Here is a 12,098-nt window from a genome sequence, read left to right on the forward strand (position 1 = left end):
GTCACGAACAACTTCACATTTGGCTAAGGCTGAGGATCTGGCTTGCTTCCATGTATGTGGACCTATCTGCATTGCCCACGTGGCACGCCTGGGTTGGCTACCCAGAGGCTATTTAAGCTGTGGGCTGGCTTTCCCCAGGGTCAGAAGATTGTTCAAGGTTCCTGAATAAACTGCATTGAAAAAAAAATAAAAATAAAAATGGGGTACAGAACTAACCAGAGAATTCTCAACAAAGGAATATCAAATGGTAGAGAAACATTGAAAGAAATCCTCAACATCCTTAGTCATCAGGGAACTGCAAATCAAAAGCACTCTGAAAGTCCATCTTACAACCATCAGAATAGCTAAGATCAAAAACTCACATGACAGCACATGCTGGCAAGGACGTGGAGAAAGGGAACCCTCCTCCATTGCCAATGGGAGTGCAAACTTGTACAACAACTTTGGAAATCAGTATGGCACTTTGGCAACAAATTGGGAGTAGTGCTACCTCAAGAACCAGCTATTCCATTCCTGGCATATACCTTGTTGTATACTCCACCATACAACAAGGACATTTGCTCAACCATGTTCATAACTGCTTTATTTGTAATATTCAGAATCTTGAAATAACTTAGATGTCCCCTAACTAAGGAATGGATACAGAAATTGTGACACATTTATACAATGGAATTCTGCTCAGCTATTAAAACAAAGAAATCATGAAATTTGCAGGCAAATGGTGGGAACTAGAAAAGATCATACTGAGTGAGATAATCCAGTATCAGAAAGACACACATGGTATATACTCACATATTAGTGGATATTAGACATGTAATACAGGATTAACCATACTACCACCTGCAGACCTAAAGAAGCTAAATAACAAAGAGGACCAAGGGAGGATGCTTAATTCTCATTTAAAAGGGGAAATAGAATAGACACAGGTAGAGTTGAAGAGAGGGAATAGGATGGGAACCTACCATAGATGTCCTATGAAAGACTCCACCCATAGGGGATCAAAGCACATACTAAGACTCACAGCCAAACTTTGATTACAGTGTAGGGAGTCATAGTGAAGAGTTGGGGGGAGTGCAAGGATCTAGAGTGGACATGAGCTCCATAAGACAACCAACAGAGCCAACAAATCTGGGCTCAGGGTCCAGCAAATACTGATACACTAACCAAGGACCATACATGGGGAGGACCTAGCCAATAGGAAGCAAAGTCTCCATGTGGGCTCCCTAGTAAGGGGAGCAGGGCTTGCCTCTGACATGGACTCTGCTGCCTGCTCTTTGATCACTTCCCCCTGGTGGGGGTCCTTGCCAGGCCACAGAGGAAGAAAACACATGCAGTCCTAATGAGACTTGGTAGGCTGAGGTCAGATGGTAGGGGAGGAGGGCTATCCCTTTCTGAAGAATAGGGGAGGAGGACACAGGGAAGTGGGAGCAAGGGAGCTACAATTGAGATGTAAAGTGCATTAATTATAAAAAATGTTTATTTAAAAAACAAAAAAGTTTTATTTGTTTATTTACTTTATATCCCAACTGCAGCACTCTCCCTCCTCTCTTCCAGGTCCCACCCTCCTACCCTCTTCCCCTTTTTCCCTTCCCCTTCTTCTCAGAAAAGGGGAGCTCCTCACCCCCATAACAATCCACCTCAGCACTTCAGGTTTCATCAGGACTGTGAGCATCCACTTCCTCTGAGGCCAGGCAAAGCATCCCTGCTCTGCTAGGAGGAAGTGATGCAGCAACAGACAACAGAATCCTTGTCAGAAACAACTCCCATTCCACTTGCTAGGGATCCCCCAGGTAGACCAAGCTGTCCATAAGTTACATATATGTAGCATGCCTACATCCAGACCATGTATGCTCTTTGGTTGGTGGTTCAGTCTCTGTGAGCCCCTGTGGCCCTAGATTAGTTGTCTCTTTTGGTCTTTTTGTGGTGTTCTTATCCCCTCCTGGTCCTTCTGTCCTTTCCCCAACACTTCCCCAAGGCTCCCAGAGCTCTGCCCCATGTTTGGCTGTAAGTCTCAGTATCTGTTTCAATGCATTGCTGGGTGGAGACTCTCAGAGGACAGTTATGTTGCATTTCCTTAATAAACACTGTATTTTTTAATCATAATCTAAAAACACTACCTCTTCTTCCAGTTTTAGGAAAGGACACAATCTCTGAAGAATCATTGGATTCTATGTCAGGTTAGGGAACTCAGAAAGTTTTTACATTAAAAATTTCTACATTAAAAATCAGTGACCCTTTCAGTGCTTCTAACGCATACTGAATAGTATGATTATCTGAGGGCTTTTAAGATATTGAACCACAGTTCCACTGAAGATAATTTATGTCATAATATCCTGTGAAAACAGCAATTGTCTACACTGAGTTTTCTATATATTTATGCAATACTAAAATACATGTCACATGACTATAGACAGTTAACTTCTTATAAAAATCTGCATTCTCGATTCACACAGAACAACTTCTTAGCCAACAACTGCATTTCTCAAACCCACACTGTATCCATATGTGCTGAGGAAAGAGAAGGAGTCCCCAACCTTGAAACTAAGAGCTAAAGAGATGTGTATTACTTCTGGGACAAAGGTGATTAAGGACAAGTGCCTCTTCTATCCTTTATTCAGCCTTGCTAAATGAGGACATGTCTGAATCAAAAGAAGATAGAGAAGGGCTATTATGATTAGAGATATGTTTTAAGCCTTTTAAGATCCTGTATCAGAATGCCTAGGAATAGGAGATTTATATGGAATAGCGAATAAAGAGTCAAAATTCAAGGTGGGGACCATAGAAAGCCTAGCTTGTACCTTCTGAAGGAAGGAACTCCGTGCTCTCACATTGTAGAAGACAGAAGTGAAGAATCATGAGTTCTCTTTTCTGTTGGCCTGTATTTTTTATCTGTTTTATTGGGGTTCCTTATACCTCTACTTCTCTTCTTCACCCCAGTCCCTTCCAATACCCCAATACCAAGTAGGAAAGAAAGAAGGTTAGTGGGGAGAGGGGCCATAGGTCTCTTTAGCTACTTCCTGCTGGGTAGGGTAGTCAGGTCCAATCTTTGTTTCAGGATATCTCCAACTTTTTGTCAAACCACAGTAGTAACCAGTAGCAGCATGAGAGAGCAGCAGCAGCCTTCTTCCTTGGATTCTTCCCCCGACCCACAACTATCTCTCTCTGAGCTCTGGCCTGTATACTTCTCAGGAGTTCTCAGAATTAAACTATCTGGCAAAGATCAACCCCCTCCCAGAACCCACAGGAGGCAAACGGTCTGCTGTTGTGGACAATCTAAGGCAACACCTTTTCGCACACATGGGATTAAAACAAAACATGTTTACATAACATGACTGAGTTTTTAAAGACACCAAAATGCCCACTATACTTCCAAGCCTTCTTATGAGGGAGTATAATTTCACTGCCCAGGGGAAGTCTCTTGTAGCCTATTATCTTTGAAAAGTTCAGTGTCTTTCAACTATCTAAGTAACACCAGATTTTGAAGGTGCCACATTCAAACTGTAATAAGCTTCAGCTCTTGAACGAGTTTACGCAAGATGCTGGCCTGTCATGCAAATTAGTCTTAAACAGGCGTAAGAAAGAAAAGGTAATTCTAATGTGTAAGCCATTTTACTTTGGGGAATCGTGTGTCACAGCAGCTAGCATTACCTTGGTGTACTGTGTTTGCCAACTCAGGATTAGTTTGCCTCTTGACTACTAACCGACTACGACTAAAGATAGCTAACCACAAAAATAATGTGGAATCCTATCGCACCTATTTTAGTGTGTTCTGTGATTTATTAGTTGTACAATAGTTCTTTTGAGAGAGAGAGAGAGAGGAAGAGGAGGAGGAGGAGAGAGATGCTGTATATAAATACATATGGGAAATGCTGCTCATCACCTTAGAAATCAACTGCTCTGAGAAATTGATGTTTCATGCCGTTTAGAACTAAATGAAGTATTTTTACATCATGGAATTTCAAAACTGGACTTTTAAACTCAGGGCTTTCAAATGAAACTCTGTCAATGATGTTAACCTATCACCTCTCATGGCTTACTTCTTAAACCTTAAGAGTATTTGAGACTGAATAATTATTAGGTGTTTGATATTTTCCAACTACATGTAATATTTTATACTTAAAATTTTGCTTATTATAGTAAGTTATAAATACACACACACACAACAGTAGAGTGTATAAAATATAGAGCTCTAGTTTTAATAGTTACAATTTTTCACAGCTCTATCCCATACAGGAACTCACAAGGCTGTGGCCTTGGGCACAAAACCTGCCCAAGGCCAAGCCAGGCACAGTCCATCATGGAGAGAGGAGGAGGTCATGAAGCCCCACCCACAGCCAACTGTAAGCTTCTGCAGGAGAATGAGAGAATTGTCTTCAGGGATGCAGCCTCTGAGAGTCTCCCCATGCTCCAGGAGACACGCTCACATTCAACGCATCCAGACAGCACTAAGTGGACTCAGTGTGCTTTTTAGAAAATAGCACACGCACGAGGCTGGGAGCTAAAAACAAAACAAAGCAGTAGGACAATAGGGGAAGAGTTAGAGAGAAGGGAATGAGGACTGGATTGGATCAATACACATTATACGCATGGATGATTCTCAACAAAAATAACGATGCATAGAGAGTGTCTGCATCAGCTGGCACTATTTCTTGTTTGCAGTTGCTCTTATTCTCTGCCACAGCACAGCAGCACACCAGCAGCTTCTCAAACAAACAGTCTCTGTTCGGGATCAGATGTTTTCAGTGTTACGTTTGGAGCCCCTGTAGTTAGTCATTTACTCACAATTTGTGTCTTTTGTTTGGTCTGAGTCTTTATCATGAACATTTTTTTTTTTTAAATAGCTACTGGTTCTGCCATTTTCCAACATGCTTCTGGCAGAAACGCTTCTTTACAACTTCTGCAAAATGAACCGTTTTCTTCTTTCCTGAATATTTAAACTACAAAAAATTTAGCACAGAGAATAGCAATTTTCTAAGATTTCAGGGTACCAAATGAATCTGGTCACTCAGCTATTGTCCTGAAATCTTGACTCTTTGAGACACTAATAGGTCAGATGAAAAAACAAATAGGATCACAATTTCCAGGAAGTTCTCACTGAAATATTCATGTAAAACTTTAGAATAACTTTCCAACTGAAGTTCCAGAGTTACGTAATTAGCTGTAATTAGCTGACACATTTGGCTTAGAAAGGCCAAAATGTGGAGCAGAGAATTAGCAATGGCTGGTGCCCATATGCAAATAATTACTGGGCTGTCTGAAGTTCTGTGAGTAGGGTCATAGACAAGAGGTAGAGAGTGCGATATAGGATTAAGGTTAAAAAGGAATGCCAAAAGCAAAACTTATATACTTTTACTTAGTTTAGTGGACATTCGGGATTTTTGGGAATTCAACAAAATGAACAATTCAAACAGTTTCCCTTGTTTTCTTGCCTATGTTATATCAGGAGGGGTTCTGCAGAGTAACAGAGCCAATAGGTTGAATATTTACATATATGCATATATATATATATGTATAGTTTATGAAATTGGCTTATATTGTAAGAGCATCAAGAGTTGTCTCACACCTTACAGGCAGAGAATCTGGCAGTTGATTGCCCTTTGAGGCTAGGTGCCCTGCAGTCAGAAAAACCCACAGTAGCTGTTTCTCACTGTGGAGCCCAGAAACTGAGTAGTTACTACAGTCAGAGGGTATCACCAACATTGGAGTGGATCTTCAACATCAATGAAGGTAGTCAAGAGAGTTCCTTAGTTTAGGTTACATACTCAAGTGAATCTAATTTGTAGCACGTTGATACTAAGACCAACCATCATTTGTGTGGAAACTAAAACAAGACAAAACCAACTAAATAAAGGATGACCTGAAAGGGGAAGACATTGCTACAGACTGGGAAACAGATGAGGGGAGAAGACAGAAGAAAAGTTGATGGACATAATGAACACATGAATGGAAATATCACAGTAAGTTCCTCCTCAAATAGCAAGCATCACTTTCTTATTTTTTATTAAATTTTTATTTTTATATTAATTATAGTTTATTCACTTTGTATTCTAGCTGTAGCCCCTCCTTCACTCCCTCCCAATCCCACCCTCCTTCCCTTCTCTCCTCCCATGCCACACTCCAAGTCCACTGATAGGGGTGGGCCTCCTCCCCTTCCATCTGACCCTAGATTATCAGGTCGCATCAGGAATGGCTGCATTGTACTTCTCTGTGGCCTGGCAAGGCTGCTCCCCCGTCAGGGGAGGGGGGTCAAAGAGCCAGCCACTGAGTTCATGTCAGACAGTCCTTGTACCCCTTACTAGGGAACCCACTTGGAGGCTGAACTGCCGTGGGCTACATCTGGGTAGGGATTCTAGGTTATCTCCATGAATGGTCCTTGGAGTATCTATCAGTCTCAGAAAAGACCCCTGCGCCACTAGATATGGTGCCTTACTTACAACATTATCAGAATGTTCAAACTCAAAACCTGAGGAATTGCTTGTTCGAAATCTGCAACTTCTCAACCCTCCTCATTTAAACATAATCACATGATGAAAGTCTTCCTTGTTGCTTCATGTCCATCAATTTTATAAGGGATAATTATTTTCCTGTTTAAACAATGGATTTATGAGTTCTTTAAAACTATAAGTTTATGATGAGTTGGTTTTAGAAGTATTACTTGGCAAAGATTATACTGAAACAGATTGGTAGACATCGTCAAGAGAACGGTTGAATCATTCTGGGCTCTGGGAAGTGTTTTCCAGGCACACTTAACAATAAGAAGCCAGTGACATTTGGGGGCACTTGGGAAGCTTTTTTCCTCTACCTCATTATAATATCATATTTCTATCCATAGTCGTCCTGGATCTAAATCATGTGAACATAGAGTCTTGTTTGTAGTTGGAATGACAGATCACTGGATGTTAAATCCTAGAGGACACATAATTTTTCACAAGTGTCCATTAGATCATCTCTCACTTGGTGAAAACAGCTCCTATTCTGCATCATTAAACTCAACGCTAAGTACGATGTCTATTGCAAATGACTGAAATACTTTCTTTCATTAAAATATATATTTAAAATTACAGTATTTACTTCATTTATTTATTTGAGTGAGTTGCATCCAACTAATTCAAATTTATCATACAAACTTCTACAATGAGGCTATATTTCATGTGCCAACAATTTCCCTTTTTCTTTCTTTAGGGAAATATTTCAGTGTATTGCAATCATACAGGTCTAGAACATACTGGTCCTTCTCCATGTATGAGATATTTTTAAGTTATTCTAACTAAGGAACATTTTGTTCTCCTAGCATTAAGTCTATGTTTTAAATGACCTTTAGCTTATAACTTCATCCTGTGCCTGAGAATAATCTATCATTTTTTTTCTGTCAACTTGCTTCTGTTAGACAGTGACCATCTTGTTCAATGACTAATAAACCTTGATGACAATACTCCATGAACATCCCTGCACACTGTCTACTTACTTTAACCATTTAATGACTAGGTTAGATGAGCCAGTTGCCACTTGAACAGTAACAGTCACCAGTGTAAGGCTGACTAATTGTATTGTGTACCAAGGTGAACTCCTAGAGGAAAATGGTTTGATTACTATGTAAAAACATGTATCTTGGTACAACAAAATATTTATAAATCTAATTTCTAATAACAGATACATTTTAGTTTCCTCATTTAGGGAAAATTTATTTGCCTTTAAATCTCCAAAAGATACTTTATCACAGATAGTTTATTCACTCAAAAAACAATCATGAGGACCAAGCAAGTTATCCTATGTTTGACACTGAGGACACAGTGATGAATAATTCATAAGTAAACAGTATACTATAGAAAGAGATATATTGGTAAGGGCACTGTTTCAGCTGAACACAATGTGTGTAAGCAATGTATGTTGAATGGAGGGGGGAAGTGAATTGTTCTTTGTGCCTGAGGAAATCAGGAGATGCACACAGATGTAGTTGATTAAGGTATTGAGGGATTGATTGACACGGCAAGGCAAACCAAGCGGTTTATCATACTAAGAGCATAAAACCAGTAGGGAGTTCCAACCAGACTCAAATGGAGAGTCAGTTCACATGACTACACTCTAAGTCTGCAGGCCTTACTCCCAGAGCTCTGGATTTCCACATATATCTGTATATGACTTCTTTCAAAATATAGTTATAGTAACAAGTGAGTTCAATTTGTTTGATTCCACAGTCTAGTTTATTAGCAAGAAGTGGTCATTCTTGAGTCAGGCTCAACTGTAAGAAATGCAGAGCGTATCCAGAAACTGCAGCTTTTTGGTCAGGGAATTAAATTTTGGTCAGAAAATTTAGATGCAAGTCTAAGTCATATTTCATGTATTTCATGTTTTTTTTTTTTTTTTTTTTTACTTTGACCTTGCCAATTCTTATTTTTTTCACATTCTTATCACTTCAGTCAGGAAGAATTTACTGGCCTTGGGACACAAAGAAAAATCCAAATTAATAGGAAAGCAAGTGCCCTAGTAAAATAACATAGACAGCAAGTTAAATTGGGACACCTGATAGGTAGACATGTTTGGGCATTCTCTGTCATTAGATACAATGTGTTCCTGTATCAAGGAAAGTTAGGTAGTTTAGATTTGCAGATAATTTACAGGTGGAAAAGGACAATTATAAAAAAGGAGAGTTTACATTCCTAGTACTGCCTGTATTATTTTCTATGTTGAGTTTTCCAAGAATGTAAACCACTCTAGCTTAACACCAACCAAACACTTTCTTAAACAAAATGATTTATAAGAACCCAAGAAGAGCACCTCTACCATTTAAAAAAAAATTTTAAACTAGGTTGTTATTAATTCTGATTCTTTGACCAGCAAGATTCATGCTTGCTCAGTAGACCATGTCATCCAACGAAGGTCCGTGTTTTCATCAGGAGTAAGTACAGCTCATCTGTATTACTTTTTTTATAGCTGCTATAACAAAATTCATAAATGTGATGATGGACAATGAAGAATCTTTTTCAGTTAACATGTATTTATTAAGGCCACACAAGGTAAGGGCTGGGATCAGAAAAGCCTGTCCTACATACTGTCTCATCCAGGACCACTTTCTCACTATTTCCTCTTTTCTGGGAGCATCTCAGACATATCATTTTCTACAACCACACAATATCAGAAGGGTAGTAATAGGCTCGATCCAAATTTGGAGTATTCTCAGAAAGTGGAGGAGAATATTATTGTCTCTTAGTTCTGAAGGCTGAAAGTGTGAATTCAATGTCTGACAGAATGATGTTTCTTTCTCAACCTGTAAAAGATTCTGTCCATGTTTCTTTCTAGCTTCTGGCACAATCAGCAATAATTCGAGTCTCTGCCTCCATAATTCTTGTTACTGTGTCTGTGTCTCTGTCCTCAGATGCTGCCTTCTTACAAGAATACTGATTCTGTTAGACTGAAGGATCATTCTTCTCCAGTTTGATCTCAGTTTGGTGTAATTGCATCTGAAATGAACATATTTCCAAACAAAGTCATATTCTTGAGTGTTGAGGCATCAGCAAACTTTGAGAACTGTTTTTTTTTTGCAGTATTTTATTCTTAATTTTTCACAATTTATTCATTTTATATCCTGATTGAAGCTCCCTCCCTTAACTCCCCCCAGTTCCACCCTCCATCCCTCTTCTCTCCAATCCCCTTCCCCTAGTCTACTGAAATGGGGAGTTATCCACCATAGCCATCTACCCATAGCTTGTTAAGTCTCATCAGGACTGCCTGGATCCTCTTCCTCTGTGGCCTGGCAGTTTCATCACCAGGGGCTAGTGGTCAAAGAGCAGTCAACTGAGTTCATGATAGTCCCCTCTCCCCTCACTCGAAGGTCCACATGGAGATACAGCTGCCAATCTGCCACATCTGAACAGGGTGTCTAGGTCCTTTCCACCCATGGTCCTCGGTTGGTGCATCAGTCTTTTCAGAACCCCCTGGGCTCAGATCCTTTGGCTTTTTTGGTCTCCTTGTGGGACTCCTGTCCCCTCCATGTCCCTCTATTCCCACCCCTCTCTTCTTTCATAAGACTGCCTGTGCTCCGCCCAAAGTTTGGCCATTAGTCTTATCATCTGCTTCAATCCCCTGTTTGACGGATCCTTTCAGAGGACCCTCTACTGTAGGCTCCCATCTTTTTCTCTCTTCCACTCTTTCTGGTATCTATCCTGTTTGCCATTCTGAATGAGATTTAAGCATCTTCCCTAGGGTCCTCCTTAGTGGTTAGCTTCTTTAGGTCTGTAGATAGCTATCCTATATTAGACAGCTAATATCCACTTATAAGTGAGTGTATGCCATTCATTTCTTTCTGTTTCTGTATTACCTTACTCAGGATGATCTTTTCTAGTTCCATCCATTTGCCTGCAAAATTCATGATTTCGTTGTTTTTAATACCTGAATAGATTTACCACAATTTCAGTATCCATTCCTCCTTTGAGGGGCAGCTATTTTTTTTTCCAGATTCTGGCTATTATAAATAAAGCTGCTCTGAACTTAGTTGGGCAAATGTCCTTATTGAATGGTGGGAAATCTTTTGGGTATATACTCAGGAGTGGTATAGCTTGATCTTGAAGTAGTGCTATTCCAGTTTTTTTGACAAAGCACCAGAGTAATTTCCAAAGTGGTTGTACAAACTTGCACTCCCACAAGCAATGGAGGAGGGTTCTCCTTTCTCCACATTATCTCCAGAAAAAAAAAAAGTGAGGAAGAGCCTTGAACTCATTGCCAAGGGAGAAAATTTTCTGAACAGAACACCAACAGCTCAGGCTCTAAGATAAAAACGAAAGCTTCTATAAAGCAAAGGACACAAAATGACAGCCTACAGGCTGGGAAAAGATCATTACCAACCCTACATCTGATAGAGGGCTAATATTCAAAATTTATAAAGAACTGAAGAAATTAGACATGAACAAACCAAATAATCCAATTTAAAAATGGGGTACAGAGCTAAGCCCAGAATTCTCAACAGAGGATACTGAATGGCAGAAAAACTTTTAAGGAAATGCTCAGCATCTTTAGTCATCAAGGAAATGCAAATCAAAACAACTCTGAGATTCCATCTTACACCGATCAGAATGACTAAGATTAAAAACTCAAGTGAAAACTTTGAGAACTTAATTCAACCAATAAATATCATCCTTTTATCTTTGTCCATTTCCTCCTCCACGTTCCAAATATGTTTGCTTACATCTTTCTCACTACTGTTTTGCTGCTGTTTACTTGTCACTTTTTTGGCTTTTGTTTTCTCCTATTGATGGCCTTGCTTTTGCACTATTGTTTGCTGATATATCGAGAAACAATAAAGCAGCCCCCAGCTTCTAGAGGCTGGACAACCATCACGTCTGGTTTTTGCTGATGCTTAAATTGTTTGGCACTTTCAGAGGTCTTGTTGCTTTGCTAAACATGAATGGTTTCAAAGAACATCACTGTCAGGCTAGTTACTGTGAATTGTGAAGAAAACAAATTTAGATGCTTCATAACCATGTCTGAACATAGGAAAAATGTAAACATTATTCAAACCATGGATCTTACCAAGTATCCTCTGTTTGACTAAAAAGTGAGAGATTTTCATTTTTTTTTAATTTTTATTTTTTTTATCAGTTACATTTTATTAACTCTGTATCCCAGCCGTGTCCCGATCCCTCATTCCCTCCCAGTCCCTCCCTCCCTCCCTCCCTCATCTCCACCGTGCCCCTTTCCAAGTCCACTGATGGGGGGACCTCCTCCCCATTCATCTGATCCTGTTTTATCAGGTATCTTCAGGACTGGCTGCAAAGCCCTCCTCTGTGGCCTAACAGGACTGCTCCTCCCTTCGGGGGTGGGGAGACCAAAGAGCCAGTCATTGAGTTCCTGTTAGAAATAGTCCCTGTTCCCCTCACTTTGGGAAACCAATTGGTTATTGAGCGGACATGGGGTAAGATGATCAATCCTCGTTTAGAAAGACAGATGGGATGTGCATTGAACATATGACAGGAGTCTGCTGAGGGCATCTGAAAGACTCTAACTAGCAGTATTTTCAAAGCAAAGACTCATGACCAAACCTTTGGCAGAGTACAGGGAATCATAAGAAAGAAGGGGAGTTAGTCTGATGAGGAAAGGATAGGAGC

Source organism: Meriones unguiculatus, chromosome 1, assembly GCF_030254825.1.
Source record: "Meriones unguiculatus strain TT.TT164.6M chromosome 1, Bangor_MerUng_6.1, whole genome shotgun sequence".
NCBI lineage: Eukaryota > Metazoa > Chordata > Mammalia > Rodentia > Muridae > Meriones > Meriones unguiculatus.